This window comes from Zonotrichia leucophrys, chromosome 1A, assembly GCF_028769735.1.
Source record: "Zonotrichia leucophrys gambelii isolate GWCS_2022_RI chromosome 1A, RI_Zleu_2.0, whole genome shotgun sequence".
NCBI classification, from domain to species: Eukaryota; Metazoa; Chordata; class Aves; order Passeriformes; family Passerellidae; genus Zonotrichia; species Zonotrichia leucophrys.
The window spans coordinates 46622967-46650288 of record NC_088170.1 but is presented as its reverse complement, the minus strand read 5'-3'; the positions used below and the strand labels follow the sequence as shown (position 1 = coordinate 46650288).

At 36.4% G+C, this 27322-nt stretch overlaps 1 protein-coding gene across 11 annotated transcripts in view; it reads right to left on the bottom strand.

Annotated features, from left to right (window-relative positions):
* Nucleotides 1–27322, bottom strand: part of FOXP2 (forkhead box P2) — a 405934-nt gene that overhangs the window by 316257 nt on the left and 62355 nt on the right. For all 11 annotated transcript variants that reach the window (XM_064702660.1, XM_064702670.1, XM_064702656.1 and 8 more), the window contains exon 2: nucleotides 27143–27283. The gene's annotated coding sequence lies outside the window, so the exon portion shown is untranslated. The remainder of the gene's footprint in view (nucleotides 1–27142; nucleotides 27284–27322) is intronic.

Sequence of the window (27322 nt, the reverse complement as noted above, 5' to 3'; positions counted from 1 at the left end):
CCCTTGGTTTTCTTTCAATTAAAAATAGTTTCAGAATGGGAAATTAAATTCTCTAAGAGTTCTCTACAGTGCTGCTTGGAGGAGAAAAAAAACCTGTTGTGCTTGAAATCTGTGAAAAGATTTCGCATCATCCTCCAGGTCTGGAAACAAGAATAAACTCATTAAATCTGAACAGACTATTGCTCAACTGAGAAACAACTCACTTCAGAAAAAGATGTATCTGTTCAGCTGTTTAGAGACAGGAAACATTTCCTTTTTCTCACCAAGAATCAGTACTAATAAATAACCTGAGTAATGTCAGCACATGAAAATTCACTAAAAGATTTGCAGCAGCAAACCAATTGGCACTTTACGCAATATTATTTATATGAAGCCTGTAAAATGCAATGCAAGTTATGTGTGTCTATGGAAAAAAATACAAAAAAGTTTCCAAAGCCCAAGATCTTCCATCATAAATACCTGGCATGTTTATAGCACAAATTTATATAAAAGACCACCCTTCCTCAACATCTTACAATATGAAATGTAGTGCCCAGTTTCATATGTGAACTACAGGTTTCAGACATATTTTGATTCAGCAAGCAGTGCACTTTTTATTTAAGCACTGACAGTGATAGAGAAAAATGTATAAACAGGGACAGTTCCTAACGCAGAGTAGAGCACGCTCCTCTCCTCAATGCTCCATTCTCCCTGCTCTTCTCCCTCCATAGCTGACTGCACACATATCAGGAACCATTTCTTCCTCTATCCGTTGGCACAAAAGGCCAGCATTGGTTTAAATGTGACCATTCAGTCCCCACTCTCATCTTCTACTGAAACCCATTCTCTTAACACCTAGGAAAGGTTTTCTTCACATAGGGTGGAATACTACACAGGAAAAGTATTTTCAAGAAAACTTCTGATGTGCAGGCCAAAAGAAAATAAATAGTTAAATGCTGGGGATTTTGATGACTTTGTCTTTTGTGCATGAAATTTTTTATGGTGATTTACTTCTGTTAATCAGGCTGCAAATGTAAAATTATCAGTGCTGACTACTGACTCTGTCAGGCTGGTGGAAACAATGCTCCAAAGAAAAGAGGTGCAGCCCCCATCTGCACACAGCTTGGGGCAGACCCCTCTGTGTGCTCACACACCGAGTGCTGTGCAATGGCAGGCTCTCCTCTCTTGCCTGTGCATAACCTTTTTCAAGTGTCTGAATGCTGGTGATGGAGAATTTCTCAACCTGGTAGTCAATACCAGGCAGTATTGACTCCTTTTTAAATCATTTGCAATGAAATTTTGCTCATTAAAAAAAAAACAAAACTGAAATTTTGCTCACAAAAAAAAAACCCTGAAATTTTGCTCATAAAAACCTTTTGCCTACAGTCACAATTCCTGTTTTCTTAAGAATATTAGTAATAAAAGGTTTAAGACCAAAAAAAAATGTGCTTAGTTGCTTAGTGGCCTATTATATAAAGATTTTCATTATTTCTCGATTTATTTTAGGTTAATTGACAATTCTCAAGATAAAAAAATTGTGGGTAAATGTCAGCAAAAAACACTCTATTCCTCTAAAACAAGTTTTCATTATTTTCCATTGAAGAAGAAGCAACAACTGCAGTGTCTGCCAGAACATCTTTGCAGATTCTGTCATGTTCTCAACAACTGGAAATATGATTGTAGCAGTCACAACCCAGACAGGAAAAATACACACACGTAATCAACAAATTTCAAGAACTTTCATGGACAGACCTTTCTTATCTCTGCTTTCTCTTCATTACTTCGCATAATGTTTTAAAATCAGCTAAAATGACACAGTCTCAGGGATGCAAATACTTCCATATCCAAACCAGTCACCCTTGGTTCAACGCACCTAGGAGTGGATTTGAGTCAAATGCCATTGGGGCTGGATGACACCCTTGTGTCTGGGGACACACAGACACTGAGTGCAGCTCTGTTGCACTGGCTGGAACAGAGCCCCGTGCACACACACACTGCATCCCACACACCAACAGCTCTGCTGGCTTGGCAGCGCCTCAGGAGGGCCAGAAACACCCCCCATTCTCAGATGATGATATCCTACAGATGGTTCAGTCATTAGGGAAAGCACATGGACTCTGATGCCAGCTAACTATCCCACCGTGGGCTTTTCAAATGCTCTTTCAGCGCAAGAGTACTGAAAGGTTAACATTTCCAAAACCATTTCCATTTCAAAACTCATGATCACCATTTTGGAATACCTTATTTTCTGATTGGCAATATTTATTAAAGATTGATAAAACCCCCAAATGCCCTTGCATAGACCTTTCTGTGACACAGAGCTGGTTTCTTCTTCTTAGTGGCTTTTACAAACTTTTAACGAAATCCAAAATTCTTTTACATCAATTTTTTAAATTCATTTCCATTGCCACATGGTCATAGATCTACAGAGTGGCTCATGGGCACACAAATTTAGGACACTAAAGAGAAACAGATACAGTAGTTAAACCTTCTCTTTGGTAAACTTCTCCTGCTCAACACAACAATTTTATTTAGAAACTTCTATAATCCTTACAATGCCACCTTCATGTCCTAATCTACACAAAATCTTGCATAGGAGAATATTGCAAAAAATATATTTAAACTGCAATGTAGTATATTCTACAGTGCTTAATTTCCCCAGATTCTTATCATGTTTCTGCATACAGGCTTCATTCTACAGTCATGTTAGAGGCAATTCAGATTAAATTAAAAATTAAACATTTAAAAAAAATATTGTAACAGACCTGGGGAAGTCTATTTTTATGTGCATCAAATGAAAAGTCTCCTTCTTAAAAATGCATAAGCTACAAAGTAACTACTAACTAACTACAGAGCAAATAATTTAATTGCATGTTTACTGGTTACTCTGAAGTATGGCTACATTGGTCTTTTAACTTGATTGAAATGAATGCTTGTATTCAGCTATTAAATCTTTATTTTCTCTAATGTAATCAATTTTAAAAAAAGTCCATAAAAGACTACAGAGAGATCTGCTGTTTACTAAATAATGCATTCAAAGAATGCCAGATTCAAAGATGCATTGTAAAGCACAAGACAGAGCTTGTGAAGACTTCTATGCAAGAAAGGCATCTGTCAGGAAGAAGAAAGTAAAAAAAAAACAAACATCTGGCAGCATAGTACCATGAAATACTGAAATGATAATTGCTTTTGGTTTGAAACACGGGATGTGGTATCAGGGAAAAAACACTCAGGTAAAAATGTTTCAATGCCCACTAAAAAGTAAATAGGGTTTTTCTTTTCAGTAAACAGATAAATGTTTCATCTTTTCCTTGAACATTCCTGCCTTCTGTGTTTATTTGTTTCTAGTTCCACTAGCATTTTTATCCATTTTTCCTTGTGTGATGGCATACTAAAGAACAAGTTTAGAAAAATTTTAAAAAGACAAAAAAAAAAACAAAAAGAAAGAAAAATCCATGAAAGAACACAATGTTAAGAAGCAGTAATGTTTAAAAGAGAATCAAAGGAGAGGAGAGGGAAGGAGAAGAGAGCAGCTAAAAAGACTGAAAAAAGATAAAGGGCAAAGGATTTAAAAATTAAACAGAAGGAAAAAGATTAAAGAAAGAATGGCAAAAGGCAATGCAAAAGGATTTAAGAAGCCAGTATAAAGAAAAGACATTCAGTTACGAGAAAGGAATAGCAACTACTAGAGGAAAAATACTTGAATATAATGAATTAAAAAAATTAGAAGAAGTTAGAAATTAATTTTAAGAAGACAGAAAGTTAGAAAACTTTTTTTTCCACAAAAAAATACATACACAAGATTCAGTGAAATTTTAAGTCTGTTTTGACTATACACATTATCATTCAACAGTTTATCAGGTTTAGTAATTTTAATTATATGAAAATAAATACAAAGGTATGCAATGCCAAGTATTTCCTAAGCAGGTGTTTATGCTTCATATGCAAAGCTGAGAATAAAATACATTCCTCTTTAAAATAAAAAATCCTTTTCTTAATATTAGTAATTGTATAAAAATTAAAAGAATTTGCCTGTCTATATGGAGTTTTAACATCATTATGAAGATCATTAATAGTTTCTGAAGGGTTAATAAAAGCTTACAGCTGCTTATTTTGCAGCCAGAAGTGGTTAAAGACAAAACTAGAGCAACCAACAGATTGACTGGACTTCACAAAACACAATTACTTTATTATTAATGTTATCATCTCATTAAAAACTTCTAATAAATGTGCTCTTACTATCATGAAAATATTTTTGTCAGTAAAAAAATTTACAGGACACAGGAAAAATTGAAGGAATGTAACTTGGAATGTAGGAAGCACAAAGAGTTTAAGAGTAACACTCTCTTTTGAACATTATATATTAGATACATTCTGATTATTATTATTATTATTATTATTATTACTATTACTATTACTATTATTATTATTACTATTATTATTATTATTTCTACCATCTAACTTAGGGAATTAATAACTATTCATTTAAATATTTACTCCATGTAACAGTTTTTTCTCTAAACAAGTAACATCCCAAAGCCAGAAAAAGTTTTGTCAAACACAGCCTTCATTTAAAGGTACTGATTTTATTCCATCCCTGTTTTATTCATTTATTTATTTATTTGACTATATCTAACTCCCTGGTTTCTTAGAAAAAATAGAGATTTTCAAACTTTAGCTCTCTGTACCATTTATCATTCTGTATACCATTTATATAAACCATTTATATACCTCTATACTATTTAATGTTTTATATACCACCTACCTCTTTTTTATCTGCACACAATACTAATCTTCTTAATCTCTACCCATATGAAGAAATTTCCATACCTCCAGTATTTTCAGAGGCCTTTGCAGGACCTTTTCTGTTCCTGCAATATTTTTCAATGATGAAGCAACCAGACTACAAAAGCTACTCAAACTGAAGGTATAACATTACTTTATTTAAATGTGTTCTAATGCTTGTGGGAATATTCTCCAAAGCATCCACAATCTTTTCTTGGGTTTTTTCCTTCTTTTTCTTCTCTTTTTTTTTTCTTTTTGGACATTACAATATACAATGAACAAACATTTTATGTGAACAGAACGAAAAAACACCTACTTGTCATGACTTGGTAGGAAAGATTTTAATGCACAGAAGCAGCCCAAGCTCCCTCTCAGCATGTGTTGCCATTTTGCACCACCCATTGTTACTTGCCTACTGTGCTGAAAACTGATCATTAATGCAACTTTTTGTTTATGCATTCCACAGGACTCTGTAAACCAGGAAGGTAATATAACCTCTTCCACTAATTATAAAATTTCCTTTTCAAATCTGAAGATCTGAGATCAATCAGTTGTCCTTGTTTTACTGAACTGATGCAATCTGAAAGGCTGGATGAGCACAGTAATTATTTACACAAAACACACTGGATTTCCTCAGCCATATTTTTTCAATCTTTGTAATTTGTAAAAAAATACTTCTAAAAAAAGGCTTAGATTTGTTTATTCAGTGCAGTAATTTCCAGTTTTGCTCATTTCTCTCTTATTACTTAAAGATTTATTTTGACATTTATGCATAGCCTTGCTCAGGTTTTTTTGTTATGAAAATGAGGATAAAGAAACCATTCCACACACCTATTAAAAATAATTTTGCAAAACCCCAAAAATAACAACCACAATAAAAATATTCCAGCTGAAAATCACACCTATTAACATCTGTACTATCAGAGACTCCTCTAAATGTTTTTTGCTCTAAAACTTACTTTACCCCTTTATCTCTCCTTAGACAGAAGACTTTGCAAACCAGGACATTCCCAACAGATAAGAGCACAACTTTCAATTTGGATGACAACTTTACATAAACAGTAACTTTGAGCATAAAACTATAGCCCTGATATAAAGAAAAGTGCTGTAAAACATGGAGTTTAATCACACGAACCCATGAGAAAACAGAGATGTCCCACACAGTGCAATCAACAGCCCAGTGCAGAATGTTGTTTGCACACATCCAGTAATTCTGGGCTGCAATGTCCTGTGAAATTTATTTTACAAGCCTAATGAACAAGTGTTTTTCATTTCAGGTGACTGAGGAGATTAATTCAACTATGGCACATGAATGACTTCATCAGCCATACAGAAATTAATTCTCATTCTTCACATAGCTGATCTTGCATGCTCCACTACTTGGACCCCAAAATAAAACAAAGCCCAGGAAGAGATGTGCTTACAGTGAAACAATATGTGAAGTGTATTCCTGACAGGACTCTTTCTGAAGAAGTGACTCTATTTTTAAGACTAGCATAACTTTTTATAAAATCCTTAGGATGGATTGCCCTGGATCAGGGAGCCAGCATGCAAAGTCAGTGCAAGAAGCAAAAAGTTTTTCAGGAATTTAATTCAGGGTGCCTTTGCCAACTAATACAGCAAATGAGCTAAATAAAGCGTTGACACACACACCAAATCACTCTTCTGGATTATATCTACTAAGACTGTGCACTTAAAGCTGATACAGGACAGGAAATCAGTTTTTCATACACATCTAGCCAGGCTACTGGTATGACCATGCTGCATCTTACCAAGCAGCCTTCCAATTACAGCTATATATCACTCTGGTTTTAAATTTCTGAAATGTTCTCAATGAATTTATTTTCTGTATATATGAATCCAAACTTATATTTTACTAGCACGCAATATTGCAACATTGCAACATCACAATACTGTCACTTTTGAAAACAAGTGAGTCAAGAAGAAGGCTTTTCCTCATAGTTTTGCAGTTCTTTTTCTAACAATTTACAACTTCAATATACAGAATTTACTGCAGGACTTTACAGAAAGCCTTAAATCAAAACTTTTACATTAATTAAAAGCAATGAAAGATGCATCAAAGAGATGCTGAACACAATAAAATGCTGTAAAATTCTCTGGAATGGCATAAAATTTCACAAAACAAAATAGGAAAAAATTTAGAGAGGGTGCCCAAGATGAGTATTAATAGAAACACATGGTCTGGAGTCTTATTTTTAAAACACCCTAACAGCAGCTGAGAAAAAGGAATGCAGTAAAATATCTGTGCTAGCTCTGTAAGAAGGAAACTCAGAGCAGCAGTACCCTCAGAAATGGTGAGTTTAGATGAAAAGGGAACAAATGAAAGAGTAACTGCTGCAGCAGGTACAGCCCAGGACAGCTTCTATGAATGCAGGCTGTGCACAAAATGGACTGAGGAGGAATGAGATGCTGAGGGAAAATGTGACAAAGTGAAATGTGAGATTAGAAAGCAAGCAAATATGCATAATGGGATAGCTTCAAAGTTTAGAGGCACTACAAAAATCTCTGATGGTGGCAATGTGACTGTCTTTAGCAAGCCCAGACAGATATTCTTAGGATTTATTTTACATTACATATTTCCGAGGTTTTGTGTACCTAAGGTACAGAAAGCAAAACAAATTTATTTCTAAACAAAAAAAATTGCATCCTACAGAAGCTACATACAAGATATAGCTTAATTTCTTAAAGATAAAATTAGTATTTTAAGGATTTTAACTATTAAAAAGCTAATTGCAGTGGCACCAATTAAGTGGATTTGAAGAGCTATGCAGTTTCAGGTGAGGCCCATGGGCAGGAGGGCACCAAGCCTGAGGAAGTTCACCTACCCAAGTTCCCATCGGGTCAGAGACTTCAGCTCAAGGCACTGAACTTTGGTAGGAGGGAGGAGAGAGAGATTTCAGCAACACAAACCATGCAACCAGCACAAATGATGGGACAAAAAACTATCTGTGCTTCAGAACATTCTTAGCTTCAAAATTGTCTCTGTACATGACAGAAAACAGAAGGACTTTGGAGTTTTGGAGCTATGCAACAATCTGCAGCCAAAAATAATAAACCCTTAGCAACAGAAAAAAAAAAATCTGAGAAAGACCATGGAATATTTCACCAAAAATCCTATTAGGGCACATAGCATAAAAATAGTCCCATCACCTCCTGTTAGATAAGCAGACAGACACAGTGACAGTCAACACATTTCTGGAAAGTGACAGAGCTGCAATGTGATGGAGGAGCTGGCAAATTTTCCGGGTTTGGCACACCAGACAAGGGGTTTTACCTTTGTAACCAGGGTTCTCCTACAGCAAAGTAACACGGGGTGTCTTTTGCCATTTACAATTTGGCTAATGCAATAAACTTACAAACAACTGCAGGATCCAAAGGGATTTCCCTTTGCTGTTTTTCACTCTCACCATCCCCATGTGCTTGAACAATGCTATTCCTCAATTTTTATTTCTCATATTAATCTCTACATTAGCAAGTATTAATAGGAAAGAACAAGAAATCTGACACAAGATCTTTTAAGTGACATTAAGGTGTGCCACATTTGTATATGGCTTATTTCCAGTAACTTTTCGTACAGGTGAAATTTGAAAAGAGAAGGCTGAGAGTATTCAACCAAATGGTCCGGGCATTACTCTGCTGCTTTTTTTCCTTGAAAATTCAAATGATCCCTGCAGGCAGCCGACAACTGCTAGAACTGTGGAATGTGCTCTTTGAACTGTACAAAACCCTTCAGCCTTTCGTGCATTGCTGCAAACAAAAACTGCCAAGTGCAATTATTTCTCAAATTTAATGTTATGGAAGTGTTGCACCATTTTTTTCACAGCTTTGAAAACAGCTGTGGAAAAAGAAAATTTACAGGACTATTTCCCCACAGAAGTTATACATTGCATTTATCACCTTTTGTAAACAACTGATACAAATGAACCAATCAAATCCCAAAGAGTGCCATTCTTTCTTTGGTGCAATGACAATTATATTCCTATGGAAAGAAAAGAAGGAGTATGTGGAAGGAGTCCTCCGAAGGACAGTTTTTCATCCTTCAGCCTTTTTAAAAGGAAAAAATAACCCACCAAAACACACTGCAAAACAAACCAAAACTCAGAAGCAGAAAACCACATGAGAGAAAGACAGAAGCTTGAAAATTTATATTTCACTTTCCCCTTTTATTTATATTTATATAAATAAATTTATTTATATTTATATAAATAAAATTATGTTATATATTAATATAATGTGTTAATATTACATATAAACAATATATTATTAAAATTATTATTTAAGTTATTGAATTTATATATTATTATTTAAATGTCTATATTTATATAATTAAATACATTTATTTATATATTTGTGCATATTTATTTCTATTGTTTTTATTTTTTTAACCTACACTGCTATATCTAGAGTTCCTACAAACATCCACATACTAAAACTTAATGTGGTAAAAACAAGCACAGCAATTCATGTAATCTTGCATGCATCTGTAGTGCCACTAAGAACTGCCCAGGTTTTGAACACATTGTATTCAACTTGTTGAACCAAAAGCAGATGAGCCTTACTCACTGAGTACAGGCTTACTCTGTAACTGTACTTTTACTACTGACTGCAGCTATATCTGACATTCTTAAGCTAAAGATGGCATTGAGGCATAACCAACTGCTCTGAAACAAAAGTTTCCACATCTGAAATAAATGTTACACAACCATGAAGACACCCAAATTCTAAACAGTAGGTTTTGTTTGGATTGCAGCTGGGCAAGCTATTTAGTTCCAGAGTAAACTTCATTACAATTCAGACTTGAAGGTGGAGAACTGTCTACACACCAAAGCAGTCCCAAAGCACACCTAAATTCTGAGATCTTGTCCAAGATCCATTGCCCACACCCACACATTAAGTCAGCCACAATATCCTGTTTCATAGCAGGAGAAAGGACCTGCAAACAGCCAGATTCAAGCTGTGAAACAGCTGAGCAATGTGAGTACTAAGTCTAAACGCAATATTTAACTGATCCAAAATGAAGATGAGCCACTGGCATGGTAAAAAACAAACCAAAAATTAAACAAAACAAAACCGTAACAAAAAATATAAGGAAAATAGAAAAAGGAGCTTGACTTTTTAGCTTGATCATGTAGACAGAACAGACCATATGAAGGCATTTAATAGACTTACAACTTCTTCAGATTTAGTGAGGGCCAAGAATTAGAACCAAAACATGTGTTGAGCATCTCCTGCTGGTTGCTACACCTCCGTGGAATCAAGACACACATCAGTGACAGTCAGCAGCCACGCCCTGCTGCATTCCTGCAGGTGACAGGAGAGATGCTCACTCTGCAATGCAAGATACCCTCAGCAGCAGAGCGTGCTGTGCTGTAACTCACTGCTTGGTTCACCAAGGAGCTTGTTCAGTTCTGCACTGTGTGACACTGTGCCACCGAGTTCTACTGATGCCATAGGAGAGTTGCCCAAAACTGTGACACATTATTTTCATTTCAGAATTAGAAGAGAGGCCAAGAGTACTGCTTCAGTACTGGTAACACCCTACTGAACACCCCAGAATCACAGAATATGTCAAGTTGGAACCTTGCCATCTCCTGGATGCTATTCACGTGTTTGCATCAAACACAAGACATGTCTGCTATTTTAGAAATAAAACATTAGGTTTGGTGGGGTTTTTTAAAGGTTGTCTTGGTGGTAATTAATCTTGGTCAAGATTCAGTGTTAACACAACTTATGCAAACACCAAAGAGGAGCCCACAGAACTGCCAGTGATGAACATAACTGCATTAAGAATGATGTGGCATTCGAGAGCATGGTAAGCCAAGCCAATGCAAGCAAAACTAGTAATGGAGAAACTGCAATTAATTTTGAATTAGAGAGGGCAATGGCACTGTTTCTCTTTGTTGATCTTTCCATCAGGACAGGAAAAAGCACAATAATAAGTATGTTCATGGGGTTTTAAAAGCATTCCATGTAAAAAGCAACAAAACATAATGTACATTCATTGCAGCCTGAGTGAGAAGACTGTCCTGAGGGAGGCACAAGAGCTACGCACTTGATGTGAGACACACAGTTGTTCTTTCTAAAAAGTTACCAAGTAAAGCTAAAAAAAAAAAATTTGGCATCACAGCAACTGCTTACAAGCACTACAAAAGAAACAAAATACCATGAAGCTGGGTCAGGGGGTATTTAGGTTTGATACCTGGAATTAAGTCCTTCACCCAAAAAGTGTTTGGGCACTGAAACAGGATCCCCAGGGAAGTGGTCACAGCACTATGGCTGACAGAATTCAAAAAGTGTTTGGACAATGCTCTTGGACATAGTGTGACTCTTGGAGATGACCTGTGCAGGGCCAGGAGCTGGTTTTCAATATTTCTGGTGGATCCCTTCCAGCTCTATGATTCTATGAAAAACATAGTATTTTGATATGAGTTTCTAACACCTGTTAAAAAAAAAAAAAAAAAAAAACTAAAAGAAATCATTACCTTTGATATTTTTAAGCTTTTTTCAAACAAATGAAGTGGAATATCTCAAAGTCTTACTATTCTTTTACCAATAAAGGAAGCAAACATCAGGCATCAGGATTTGCAAGAGGAAAATCATTAGATGGGCTTGTTGAAAATAATCTTCAAATAGGCACAATGAAATTATTTGTTGTGAAGAAAAGCACTTAAGTAGTGATTTGCATAACATCAGTGATGTCTCATTTTCAGGATGTAACAAGTTTTTTCTAGATTTCTTAAATGCATCTCATTGCTGACATCGCTCTACATACTCAGATGCCACAATGGTAGAAATTGTTTACACCTAGAGGTACTTTCATAAATTGCTTATGAGGGAAGAATCAGAAATGTATGTGAGAAGCAAACATGAGATAATCTGTTCCTCATGACTGTTTCCCCAAATTCAATAGAAATTTGTCTAATACCAGTCATTCCTCTCTTGACACAAAAATTTCAAGCTCGTCAATCTGCGTGGAAGCATCAGTGTAATTCTGCGCGCCTTCTGCACTTCCTAAAACATCACTGATTAAAAGAAATCTGAAAAAGAAATCTGCCTTGGGTTGAGGAGTTTAATGCCAAACTTAGCCTAAGGCACATTTCAAAGCCAAAATGTTAATTCTTGGGTGGGGGATGCTGGTGTTACATTTTTGATGGTTTCTCATTTAGAACATTTGTTATACAAGTGTCTATGATCTCCTAACAAGAATATTTTCTTTCTTCAAATTCCAGGTGGAATGCCCTGTTGGGGTGTCAGCTCCTGCAAGTAAATAAAATTAACACAATGGGTTGCCCATAACTTTGGTACTGCACTGGCTAAAGGGTAGGGGCTATAGCTCTTATTGAATTGAGTTAATATTGTAAAAGATGATAACCAGAAAAAGAGAACCCGAAACTTTTACTACAACCTATGATAAAAGAATTCACTAATGGTCTCTGCATTGCAGATATCAAGTCTTGTCATCGTCTTTCTGAATTTTTCCCAAATGAAAAAGCCAGCAAAGTCCACTAGAAGCTGGCCAAATGAGCAACATATCTCATCTAGAGGGCAATTAACAATAAAATCAAAGAATATATGAACTACTAAGAGTAACTATTTTTGGAAGGGGCCCTTCACCTAGAATAAGAAAGTAAAAATCAGTCACAAATTTAGAAAATGCCTTCAGATCCCCTGATAAGAAACCATAGTTATTTCAAAAGCAATTACCCCCCTCCCTTGCTTTGTTTTTATCTTATCCTACAAACCCCTCCCAGTCCAAGTGTATTTCTCTTCTGTGGGCTGTCAAGGTTGTCAAGAAGAGGGCCATGTGTTTTGAGAATTGCTGAAGTTCAGACGATTCATGAATTAGAGAGAGTTTAAGGTCAGAAAGAACCATTAGATCATCAAGTCTGACTTCCTACAATATCACAGACTATAAAATTTCAGACAGTTACCTTATTATTGAACCCAAACACTTACAGCTGATTGAAGAATAAATTCTGTTTCAGCTAAAACAATTGTTTCATGATACACTTTCTTTTTTTGTACTAGATTAAAGAGCTCTCTAGAGCACCAGATATTTTCTCTCTGTGAAGGTATGCTGTAATTAAGTAATTTCTCAAACATCTTTTTGATAAGGTAAACAGACCAATGTTAAATATTTCACTGCAAGGCAATTTTCAAGCTCTTAAATCACTTTCAGAATAGTTTCTGGCACCATCTCTAATTTTCAAAAAGGTTTTTTCTTTTAGATGTGGCCAGAAGAAACATCAGCTGAAATTCAGTCTGTTTACCAATGCAGTAAAAAAAGACAAATTCACATATTTGCTGACATTTGGCTGCTTGTACATCTAGCACAGTCCTTTATCTGTTGAATAGCATACTGAGTTTTCTCCTGTCAGGAAAAAAATAATAAAAAATTATAGGGGGGGTTGTGACCAAGTAGTGCATGCAAGTATCAACAGAACTTGGCAAAAACTGCAAACCTCAACTATCTGGTCATCTTTTTGGACAAGAGACAGCAAGATACAGGCTATCCAAATATGTGCGAGTAACCATTCTTAGTACAGAAACTGAGGAAAACACTCAAAGCAAAAAATGTTTTAGATTATACTTCAACCTTCAACTCACTGGAAATGTGAGAATTGAGGGCACCTTGGTTGAAAGAAACCACAACATGAGAGAATTCCCATTTCTAAGGACGGGAAGGAAAAGGGAGGCTAGGAGAATAAAGTCAATGACAATTACAGAAAAGGACTTGGATAAATGCATTGGTGGCCAGGATCCTGTAAAAGGTAACTCGAAGGGAAGAAGAAAGAGTTCAAGAGAGATCACAGTTCCATCAAGAAGTAACATATACAGAATAAGAGCAAACTAAGTCAATGTGGAAAAAGGCAACATCATAAGCTCTTCAAGGGCCTGCAACTTCAGGAAAGTAGAGGTCCATGAACACAAGTAGGTGAGAGAGAAAAACATGACAGTACAGGGATAAAGTCAAAAGGGCAAAAAAACCAGAAAGTGAAATGTAACTTAAAAAAAAAAAATAGTAGCAAAAAAGCATTTTTTACATTCCTAAACAGTAATAGGAAAATTCAAGAAAGAGCTGATCAGGCTATTTGCAGAAGAATCAGACATATATTTTGCTCAGCCTTTAATATAAGAGACAAATGCAATATGAGCACTAAAACTAGTGACAAAAGGGACAAAAAATTAGGAGTAAAACAGGGAAACCAGATGACAAGACACTGCAGTAAGTTAGATGCTGTCAGATCAGGTCAGCCTAACCAAGCTTACTTATGATAGGTAAAAGCACAATGTTGGCCTGTGCTGTGAAGCCAGCAGAAGAATGCCGAACTCCAGTATTTCCAATGCCTGACTGCACTCAGATTTTACTTATCTGTCATCTATGTCCACTCAAAAACAAATCAGTAAAATATTAAGGATTTAAGTTACCTTTATTTTTAAAATTTATTCTTCACTTCAATCAAACCAGTGACTAATGTCTTTGCCCCTTATTATCATAAACAGATACATCACCTCAATAGGAAAGACATTTAACTACAGTGCAAGGGACTCTAAGACAAATAATTGCAACTCCCTCTCTGGAATTAGCAATTTTTCAGAACTCTAGAGAATATATGGAGCTCCAGAAAAACCAAAAAGGGAAAATTACAGTCCTTGTGATAAAAAGCTGAAAAAAGAGGAGGTAAGAAATGATAAATTTCTCAATTAATTTAAGTTTCTGAAATAGTTTTAAGAATACCAAGACCAACAAGACTTGATCTTTCTCTTTACAACAAGAAAATAAATACCTGTCAATATAGTTTTGTCATTACCAAAATTTGGCAAGCCAATTAAATTTCTCCATCAGTAGAAAAAATAGTTTTTTAATGGGAATGAAGCAGTGGATGACACATAAAAAGAAGAGGATGACTCATAAAAAGAAGCAAAGGAAACAAAGCCTAAATTAAACTATTTTAAGGCTAATACAAAATGTGTTCAAAAATTTGATATAGAGACTGGGAATAAAGGATGGATACTATGAATGGGGCTCAGTGGGGGTCCATCCTGGTCTGGTGTGTTTTCTTTTATAACTTGGATGGTGAAATGTCATTCATATAGAAACTGTACTTTTAAAATTTACAGAGGATGCTAAGTTTCAGAAAGACAGAAAAACACTGGTCTTTCCTCCACAGGATACACCAAAAGTAATAGGAAGTACATTTAAAGGTGTACACACATGAAAATATATTTTAACCATTTTGAGGAGCTTTTAGGAACCCTGAGTTAGTTCTGAGGTAGGGGAACTCACAATTACACCAATCCCATTTTAAAACACATAATCACTTGATTGCATGGCATGACAGAGCAACACTAGCTCATTCCATGCACTGTGCTTAGACCTATGCTTTGAAATATATCCCATTCTCTCCCTGTCTTTGTCTTTTCAGCTCTGCTTTAAGTGAGACATAACTGAGAGCCACAGACACAGCCTGAAAGGTGCCAGCTGCTCAGTTCTGACCACGCTTTGAACACTTTGTACTACCAGCTCTTGGTGGGGATTCTTGGTCACAGCTGCTCGGACAGAGTGAGCTAGCACTACCACCAATATTTCAATACTCCTGCATAACTAACAGGATATTTTAACTTGCTGGGATATTACCTGTGAATTTTCTTGGAACACATGGACATCTCACTCATCCCACCCATGTGGCTGAATGTAGCCCTTATAAAAAGCATACCCAGACAGAAGGGCTTCAGATTAGTAGACACTATAGTCCCTGGTAAAACCTCTGTTCCCATCTGTATTGCCGGTCCCCTTTAAGAATGGAAAAGCCACAGTGAGGCCTCTCCAGAACCTTCTTTCTCCAGGCTGAACAGCCCCAGGTCGCTCAGCCTTTCCTCACAGCAGAGGTGTTCCATTCCTCTGGTCATTTTTGGCTCTCTTCTGGACAGGCCCACATCCCTGTGTGTTCAGGACCCTAGAGCTGGATGCAGTACTCCAGGTGGTGCCTTTTGTGTTCCCACCAAAGCTACCAGACATGGCCCAGATGGCTGGTGCTGCACACTGCGCAGGACAGCCTGCCAGAGTGGAGACAGCTACTGCCATTTAGTTTCCTATTTTCTTGCATATTGAATTACAGATGCTCTTTACCTTCTAAGGTGAAATTGCTTCTTTGTATTTCCATAATCTGATTCTATCCTGATTGTCTATTTGATCTTTAACAGATCATGCTAAACAAGCAGAAGAGAAAACATTTCTCAATGCACAGGCTGTGAAGGTATTAAAAACTACTGCTTCTGGATTTCATATCCAGACGTTTCCTAGAAATCCTCCATCTGTCCATCATTGATGCATATGTAGTGTGGTCAAGTTAATGCTGCTATTGAAACCTAGAATTTTGCATTTCTCAAATGAAAACAAAAATGCAAAAAAGCCCAAATATTGCATCTACAGGAGGTTTTTTGCATTTAATTTCCCAGGTTCCTTTTAGGGAAAAAAAGGGAAAAAGTCCTTAAGGCAATATAAGCACTTAATCCAACTCAAATACTAAAGAGGACATAACCTTTTAAATCATCTTAAATATTTACGATGCCATAAGCTCTTAAACTTCCTGGAATACTTAGCCTTCCTTAAAACCTCACAGTACTCAAAGTCCCCTGAGCAACGTAAGCACCTAAACTACTTCAAATCCTTTCAAAGGACACAACCTTTAAACCAACGTTGTGTCTAATTTTTAGAAATATTTGTTTCTTCAGGCACAATTCTGCCTGGTTTTGTCCACAAATCATGTAACTATTCAAGTTACTATTCACATGCCTCCGTTGACACAATGCTTCCATCAGATGGAAGGCCTATGCGTGGAAGATATAAAGCACCCTGGTAACACTGGGGAAGTCAATGCAAGCAATGGAAAAGATTCCCTTGGCTCTAAAGCTGGCCAGCTTCAACTTCACAGAAAGAGAAGTAATAGAAACACAAGACAGTCACCAAAGCCTTTGCAGCATCTTGTTTATACCTTTACATGATGCCTGTCAGTGACTCAAACTAGGTTGATAATATTTCCCCATTAGCTTAGGACAGCAATCAAGAAATTGCAAAAAACTGACCTTCAACAACAGCAACAAATGTGATCTCTGTGGGGGATACCAGAATAAGTCCTAAGAAAAGAGCCAGCATGCAAGCCATATTTAAGAAGTACTCAGCTAATATGTTACAACTACACACTACTTCAGGACTTTAATTCTTCAGAATGGTGTCACTTCCCTATTCATTTTCTAACCTGATTTATCTTTAAGTGTTTGGTGAACTCAACTCACTCTGTTCCTCTCCTCCATAAGCCCTTTAAGATAGGTCTGGAGTGGGAAGAAAAACATTTCAGCGTAAAGCGACCTCACACACACAAGTGTGAGAGGCAAAAATCCTTCTCTTTCCAGAATTTCCCAGTTCAGGTTTTCAATGTTTCCTATAGCCTAGGAAACAAATCATCAGTGTTCCATTTTAAGGATTTTACTTTTGATTACATGAGTGAACAGAACATTAAGTGAAACTTGGTGCCACAATTGCTCTAAATTAATTGAGAAAAATTATCAATACTTGAGTCTTTAAATTTTTCATTTCATATGACAAGAAGTAGATCAGTCATGTTGTTTGTCCATGGGAAGCAAATAGAGATCTCCATCTTCAGACCACACTTGAAGACACATTTGCCAGATTTCTGCCTGGCAAGCAAGGTTACTGAATCTGCAAATATTTAAAAATTATTTTTATACTAATCACAAGCCATAGGAATAAAAGTGCCATATCCATCAATGAGTAAATTATTTTAAATATGCAGCTCTACATTAACAAATTTACTGATATGCCAACATTTCAACATCTTGAAAATCTGTTTCGGACTGCCCCTACAGCTCTATAAGGCAATGGCTTAAAAATTTTGAAGAGTCCATGTTTATGCTGAGCCTGGTGAGCAGCTACAATGTTGTGCTAAACACTATGAAGTCCACTTTACCATTTTTTTAAATTTAATTTTTACCTTGATCGTCTTATCAATGAAATCAGCTGGCGTTAAGTATTGAATGCCCCATCCTATATTGGCTGGTCTAACTCTACTGAGAATTAATGGGTATTTCGTAACTAATGCATTTTTGTCATCCAGTTGATCTCAAACTGGTTTCCCTAAATTGTTACCAAATCTTCTTTTTCTCCCTTTCCTTGGTATCTTTTTACATATATTTACAAACAGACTACTTCCTTACATCTCATGCTTTCCGGTTCCACCCATGAGCATGAAAAATGCAGAAAATTTTCAGCTGTTTACATAAGCACAATCATTTAAAAAATAATGCCAAAATGAGTGGAAGTTTAAATTGTTCAACAGTAGGCTACAATGGAAACATATGCTGGCTTTTGATAAACATAGTAAGATAGTATTTGGATTTTTAGTTTTGGCCCCTGTGGCACTTCAGAAGCATCATCTTGGTAATTTACAGTGTGCTACCAAAATAACTGCTGGCTGAGTTTGAAGAGAACAGGAACAGGGAAGTCGTTCTCTCGGGACATAATGCCATAGGAACAGAATATTGGCTGATGGGCCAAAAGCAAAGACTTTGATAGCCCAGAGCTCATAAATCATGTTTAAATGCCCAATGAAGACCTACAGTCACATACAAACCCACACACAACTTATTACAATACAGAAAACTATAGAAGATTACACTGAGAAGATTATCAAGTCTTCTGGCTTCAGTATTAACTTCCGTTTCTTCTCCTATTGATGAACAAGGTATAACTTCACCACTGATTTTTTTTATCATATAACCATAGCAACGGGAGTTGAAAATCACAGCCCTCCACTGGTCATCTAGTTCTCCTGTTTAAGATATCTGTTCCAAGTCTCCCTTAGAAATTTGAATAAAGAGGGTGAGATCACCTTCTTCAAATGACAGTTTCAATCACATCCTTTAAATGATAGCTTCAATGGAAATAGACTAGGTGAAAACTGGTTTTCCTTCAGCACAGTTTTAAACAGACAAAATGAAAATATCCCACTGGTCATAGAAGTACATGTGATTATAAGAAAACATTTTAATTACAAAACAGACCCCTACAATTACAGACTCTAACCAACTGAGCAAAAAGTGGAATTATTACATTACTCAGAGACATAAAAGGGTGGGTTTTTTTACAGACTTATTTATGACAAGGATCCCCATGGTCTTTTGTAACTAAGAAAACATCAGCATTAAGAAATAGTACAGCCCAACAAAAATGGCCTTGGACAACAGAACAGCTGGAGCTGAACACGTTACACACATGTGGCATGTGCTTCAAGAGATTTCACTTTGTACTACTCCACAGGTTTGGTCCATTCTTCAAACACTTGCCCTTGTTTAGCTTCATCATCAGGAAGGTTCAATGGGAGGCTAAGTCTATGATACTTTTCAAGTCCAGTCCTGATTTGAACTAAAATACTAAGAGATGCTGCAGAAGCCAATTAATACTAAGATGGCAATCATTCTTGTTCTAGGTATAAGACCACATTATTTTTGTTTTCCATTGCTAATTTCTTTTGCAGTGGCAGATTTATATATTTATATATTTTCTTTCTTTAGACAAGTATTTTCAGCCATATGCAGGAAGTCAGCTTTATAAGCCAACTCAAGAATAGGAGCAGCTCATTTGCAGACAATGAAGAGCTTTGTAATTTAGCTGTAGGGCTTCAAAATGAATTTCTCCAAAGACATAGGAGATCTCAACTTCAAAATACCCAAAGGCTTCTATTTCATCATGAATTGTAGAGGACTCTACAGTAATGTATGCATGTTAGGGGATTACGAGTGATAAACTTCAACATGCATGCATGAAATTATTGCAAAATCAATTAAAATTTTTCTAGTAAAATTTGATCAGTCACTGATTTTTGCAGGTGAAAAATTAGAAGTACATCCTGTACTAAGATATTGCTGGGGATTGCTCATATGAGTGCATAGTTTCAGACAGTCCATCTGGAGCCCATCTCCCCCATGTTTAACATTTTCATCAGAAACAAGAACTGAGAGATACTGACCTCTTGGGGGAAGGTTGATGGCCTTGATACTGCTCTCAATAACGTCTCGGAAACCATTTATCATATCTTGCAAAAATACAGGTATAAGATGCACTTTGAGAATCAAAATACCATTTAACTGCTCCACTGGAGAGCTCTTTCTCCCTAAAAGACCTGATGACAGACCATTTTTTCCCATGGGCTAAGATACCAGCTAAAACTGTGATTCTTTCTCTGTCAGAGTAAAATTAGGGGAAGGAGGTGGAGAGAAAGGGGATCAAATTTTAGTTTTATTCCACTGATGCTGCCGCCTGTCAGTAAAAGATGAAGGGCTGAAATCCCATCAGTCTGGATTTGCAGATCTGAGGATGAAGAATTAGTATTTTTCTGTTTTTGCAGAAAACTCCTTGATGTATGGCTCCATTATTGAATGTTAACGGCTTCAGTTTAAATTACAAATGAGGTCCTATTAGCATAACCCATACTTGGTTTCTATTTAAAAATATGATTTTCGCCAAATTTGTGTCAGTTGAGAACCTACATGTTTTCATTTGTGGCTACAGATAAAGGAGAGAAGCAATTTTATATTTCACTAACTCATAATATGAGGTTTAGAATGGAAAAATAGTAAAGAACACTTTTAAGGTACTATTGATATCTCCTTCAACAGGAGGGACAAGAGGTGAATGACTGGTCCTTAGGAACGTAGGATGTACCAAAGGCAGCCATAAACAGGCAGCAGTGCTGAAGGGGCAAAACCCAAAGTGCCTTTTACAATTGTCTCTCCAAAACAATTTTTTAAATATGATTGCATATAAAAATTGCATAGTGGAATAACTGTTTAATTAGTTTTGGTTTCCATCATGTGTGTTTTCATCAAAACACACTACACAGCAGATGGTTTCTGCTCTTATACTTTTCAACTATAGTGTTTGTGTCTTGCCCTTGAAAAGTTGTTTTTGTCTAATGTTATCTCCTACCAATGGTTTTAACATATAAAAATGTGCTGCTTTTCTGACATACACATGCATCAGCATATCAGAACTTGTGAAATTGTTACACTAAATGGCCAGGTTCCAACTGCACTGTTTGCACAGTGTTATCTTCTGTAGTATTACACAGCACTTCAAGCTGTACATCAGCAGAGATCCAGCAGCCTGAGCCAACTATCACTGCAAACAGCCAGGCTGTTTGGGATGGTTTTGGTGTTGGAATGCTCATGCTGGAGTTACTGTTTGCCCAGACCAAGTCAACCTGTTTCTCTATACCTTATGAGCTCCCTGTGGAAAATACTGATAACTTCCTGAATTACCTGTGTGCAGCAAAGGTACAGTAACCAACTTACCATAAAAATGAGATGGCATTTCTGCATTCAACACACCCATCTTAGCAGAGCTTCACAGGGGGCTAAGATCATATTAATTCATTGATGTCTTCTGTAAAGTTCTGCGAAATCTTCAGATGCAGTGTATTATTAATATTATTACATGTTATGTATGTGACTTATGCCCCAAAGTATGTCCCCATGCTATGTTAGCTGTATACAAGAATCCCTTCATTACCACCCAAATGCTTCCACCTCTGGAGAGTAACAAGGCAGCTGTCTGCCAATAGACAGTAATTCTTTAGAAACATCGACGGATCTTCTATGAAGAATATTCTCTTCCATTAAAAATGTATTTCCAGTTCCTGAACAGCTCAACTCATGTCAGGGAACTGTAACTGCATGCAGGACACCAGACTCCATAAAAATGTAATTTTAGCAAAAGTCATCTGCTTAGCTGGCGTCCTTACTCAGCTTTCACTCACTTATACCACAGGAAAGATCTCTCAAATCAAAGTAATAAGACTCTACCTCTCACGAAGTAGAAAATGAATGAAATTGACAGAATGGCATAAAGTCCAATCAATTGATGCTCTCAACCAATTCAAATTAGATTCCAATCTGGAATCTAATCCGAAGTCCTCTAGAGAAAAGAGATCTTATATAGGCTGAAGAAATTAAGATATGCTGGCAAAAACTTTCCTTTTCTCTCTTGTTTGTCTGTAACTTGAGACAAGATGATTAACACATAGGTAGTTTTAGAACAACTATCAACACATATTGATGCTTTCTAAAAATGTCTGCAACAGTCAAAACATCTCTCCCTTTTCCCTATTTGAAACTTCAGGTTGCTTTTAAATTTTGAGTCAGAGTAACAGTGTGAAAGGAACTTGATTCACTTTCTGCATGGAATGGGATTGAGACTATGTGAAATTTTCTGTTATTAAAAAGCCCCTGCTGACTTAGATGCCTATGCTGTGGAAAATACTTGTTCTGTTAACTTTGATGCCGTCATTAATGTGTTTCTTGAACGGATACTCCTCAGGTTTCTATACTCAGATTCATTCAGTGAACCCAGATATTCTCAGACTGTTGGATCTCCTCAGTTTAACCCTCGAACAGGGTCAGGACAAAGTGTCATAAAATGTACAGTTCAATAAAAATAGGCACAGTTCTTCAGTACTCAAACATCCGCTGTTTAGTGGCACCTTGCCTGAACTGCCCTTTTCATTTTCTCAGAACTAGGGTCTTTTGGGTTTTTTGTGATAAAGCATAAAATTTCACTCAAAACTAAAAATTCTTAAAGTTGCAGAAGAATGGGAATAATACAAACACCATCCAAATAAAGTCAGACAATCTTACAGGCTTGAAAAAAAATAAAACCTATAAAACTTGTTTCAACTACAAAGAGACAGCTTGCCAGCTTTGGTGAAGCTTTGTGTATTTACCAGCGAGAATCTTGGCCAGCAAGTACTGATGTAACAGTGTTTCTAAGGGAAATATTTTGTTCTTGTTTAGAACACATAACTTAGTGATACTGCGATACAAACATTGGTGAAAGTTATTTTGTGCAAATATTAGAAGGAGCAGACAGAGAAAGAGAAAGTAACTACAAATTACTAACATAAGGTTGTCTCCATTCTCTAAGTACCTTCTTTAGGCCAATTTGCAACACTCTTTTAAAAAAAACTTTAAAATAAGTGCTTCCTCGGCCAAATGTATATTCCAGGAATCAGTATTTACTGTAGTTTTAAGCTATAATACATACCTGCTGCTACTATGCAATACTGAACTAAATGTACCACTTTAAGTAACAGTGAAAGGATGGAAGCAGAATGAAATATACACCTCTAATAAAAAATGTAATATTGAAAGCAAAATTATATGTAAGAGAAAAATTTATAAACCCCAATAAGTGTTAGTGAGTCAACCAGGAGTGGAAGCACAGAAACAGTGCTTACCATGAGCAGTCCTGTGCACTTCTGAACAGGACAAGAATAACTGAGAGCACCTTTGAAGCAAATTCAACTGTTGCCCATAGTCTCATCACAGTGATGTTATAAATGTGTATAAGTCTAGGTAAGTCTAGCTCCTCCAGGTAATAATTCAAATATATGGCAATTAGACATAAAAAGACATCTGATAATAAATTAGGCCACAGTTTCTATGTCATATGCCCACATTTTAGCTAAAAAGCAAATAGAGCCAGCATACTTTACTTCTAATGCCTTTTAGACACATTCAACTATTCCTTGGCAAGAAAGGGCTCCCCACATACAGCCCTTACCCAGAAGTGGGACTGAAGAAGGTGCTCTGTTATCCTGGGTTAGCCAATGTAGTTGCCATTATCCAAGTACAGACTACAGTTTAAATTACTAAGGAAATCTAAAATACTTCAATACACATGGAAAACAGCATTTCATCACAGTCTCATTTAATATAACACATTATCAAAATAAGTTGGTAGTAGAGCAAATTGTTTCAAATGGAAAGCCACCTAAATTCTTGTTCTTAAATTAACTAAAAGTGCATTTTTGTCTGTTATATTAGCACCAGGTTCTTTCAATCTTCTGTTGCAATCTAAAAGGCAACAATGCCAGAATCTCATGATACATCCCTTTTATTACCTTACTAGAAATTAAGTAATGACGTAAACTTAAAACATTTGCATTTCTCAACCTAGATAGAAACCAAACATCAGAAAACACCCACAATTTATTGATACTTCATAGTTAATATTAAAATGGCATTTGAAGTTCATTGTTAATGGTTACACACAATATTTAAGAGATAAGGAAAATGTCCTTTTAATAAGCTTGTGCATATCACCTTAACAATAAAGAAAAAAAATTAAAATAATTTTGTTTACCAGTGTGAAAGCAGGATGTTTCTGTGAATGTCAGTGACAACATTTCTGCCTCTTAAGTCTCAAGTTATGTCACATGAGAAGGAATGTATCTGTCTTAGTATTTAATAGGAAAGTTAAAAGTCTAAATTGGTGCCAGTCACCTTAGGTTGCTTTTATTGCAAGTGACAAGAAACAGGCATCTCTAAAGAAGGAATTGTCTTATCTAAAGACAGAAATAGAAAGAGGCTATGGGAATCCCCCCCTGGAAGTCTCCATCTCTCTTCACTGACTAAAGAAGCCTATGGTGACCAGCTCAGATTTATACCACCTATAGGTTTAGATGGCTAACATCATGGGAAATTAATCCCATTCTTGACATCCTTCTCAAATAGCATTTGGAAAAAGTAAGCATAAAATACAGAAAACTGGAATTACCATCAAGTGTAAGAATCAAAATACACTGTCCCAGAAAAATTAAAAAAACAAGACCCTTTTGTGAAAATAGCAGGGGATCTGTAAATTTGAAATGTCATACAGCGTTTGATCTCCAAGGCAGGACAGACTCAGTCATTTCTAGAAGATTAAGGATATACAAGGACTATTTTCAGAATATGCTGACAAAGTAATATGCCCCTTCTGTGTATGAGTAAGCAGCAATTTTCAAAAGCTTATAATTCAGTGCAATAAGGACAGACATTCAGAGGCATGGCAAAAGACACATCTTATAACCCATTAAAGTTTCCCTTTCAAATTCCAAGTCCTTGCTCAAAAGCAAAGAAGAGGTCACAGACCTTTTTTCTGACTGTTTTTTTCCCATTTTCAGGAATGATACACCCATCTCACAGAAATTTTTGCAAAGACACTCAGGCTATAGCAAAACTGTGGGCAGAACAAGTCTGCCAGATTAATCAAAGTTAAAATTCAAGAAAGCTGACATTTGAAGAGGAGAGTTCCTTGCTCCTAAGTATTTGAAAACATAATGAATCCCCTCAATCACACATTTACAGAAGATAGAAGGCTATCTGTGAAGTCTACCCGTACATTTGCCCAGTTATTAAACGTTTATACTGGCATCCTCTTTAAGTGTGGACTGTCCCAGATTGGCCATTTGCAAGTATCTGACAACAGAGCTTATAATGAAATTCTTAGGTCACTTTATAGGTCTCATTGTTCTCTAAAGAAACTTCAGGAAGACAGCTATTTCTATTGTGAATTAATGGAGCTCACCTGCAAGAGTTTGTTTCTAGTTATGTTTTGCCTTTTTTTTTTTCCCAAGCACAAAATGATACTAAAAATGTATTATTCTTGCTATGGATCGAGGGGAAAAGATGCTATTCTTAAACATCTAAAATCCCCATCATGTGACTGCTCACAACACGTGAAACCTGGTGCTAATTCAAAGCTAAAAGATAATTTCACAGGCTTCAATGTGATTTTCATAGTTACAGCCACAAGTCTTTAAATATAATTTAACACATTTTAGAAAGCTTGCAAATTCTGCCATATCTTATTTTTGCCAAAACTTAAGTAAAATACTAAACTGAATAACTAAATATTTCAAAATAGAAAAAAAATTAAAAATTGACATAAAATAGCAGAATATTTCTGATTTAGCTTACCTATAAACACCTCCAAAATCAAAAAATAGCTGAGATTAGAAGAGACCTCAGAAGTTCATTGAATCTAAACCCCTGATCAAGCAGGATCAGATGCAGCAGGCTGCTTGTCCTTTTGGGTTTTGAGTATCTCCATGGATGGGGAATCTACAGCCTCTTTGGGCAAGCCTCTCCAGTGTCTGACCATCCTCAAGATAAGGAAGCTTTTTTATACTATTTTTCAATGGAAACATTTAATAATCTGTATGCAGTTTGTACCCACTGCCTGTCATCCTGTCACCAGGTGTCAATGAGAGAAGTCTAGCTCTGTCTTCTCTACATCCTCCCATCTGGTATTTACTGTGAGAATGAAATGTTACTTAGCATTTCACTGTTCAGGAGACAAGGATCTTGAGCCTAAATTAGTCCAGCCACTAACCACTGGATATCACCCAACCCACACGTCATGTTTGGCGCTACACAAAATCAGGCTACCATCTTCAGAATTCAGAATTTATGTATGCATGTATGAATTACACAGCATCATGCCTGCACTATAAATCATGGCATGACACCTGCTTACTTGCTAGCCACTTATGACCATTTACTGGTTTTGGAGACCCGAATTTTCATTTACAAAGGACACAAAAGACAGCACTATCACAGTATGAAGTGCACAACAAAACAGTAGTTCCCCATTAGATAGTAAGTCAGGGCGCCTCACATATTTTTAACTCTTATAAATGGCAAAGCACTAAAAATATCTATAAGGTCTAAGACTATTGCTCACCAAGGAATTTAAGCAGCAGAAACTAGCACAGCTGCCATCACGTGCTCCTGCACACTTTTGGCTGCTAATTCCCACTCACATCACCCTTTGTACCAGTGACAGCCCCTGGACAGCCATATGGGAGAAGGCTGGGATAAACCCAACTGAAAACAAAACCAAACAAATAATTGGCTATTTTTAGTCTGATCCATTCTCCAAATTTACAAACAGCTACACATGCTGAGTGAGAGAGAATGACAATGTGGGGAGGAGAAAAGAAGCTGGCACTGCATCCTACAGGGACGTGCCAGGTTAAAGTATCCACTGAACATTTAGGCTAAAGCTAAGCAGTGAACACAAGCTACTCAGCAAGCAATGCTGCATTCCTTAGGCACTGCTTTTAGGATGAAATGGATTGGCCTCTGGAGATGCCTGCCCCTCTCCTGAGGGTAAGCACAGTCTAGAATGACTGAGATACAGCTACTTAGTTTCTATGTATCTAAATTGACCAAAATCTAGATAAGTAGAAAATGGTAGAAAACCAGTTTTTTGATCCTTACAGCACTTCAATCCCATTAACAATTGCCATTTGGAGAAAAAAAAAATTGTAGTATAGCTTGCCATCACAGACATCAAAAGGGTATGTATTTTCTGCATGGTCCAAAATTTTTTTTTCCTAAACCATATTTTACATCTATAAGCAATATGTTTCAGTGATGGGGTACTGTATTCCTCCCACAGGGCGTATAAATCCACAGTAGAAACATAGCTACAGCTCAGTTATAAATTACTTACATTTCTTCAGAGTCACTTTGTCACTTTGCTGTGCTCTGGGAAGGTCTTTTCCTTGTTGCTCAAGTGGTCCTCCTTCCAAAAGTGTCTGTCACAGCTATGGCAGATGAGGACAAAAGGTCCTTAACTCTCACTTGAAGTTATCTAAGCGTAAAAAGAGAAAGGAACACAGTAAGTGCAAGC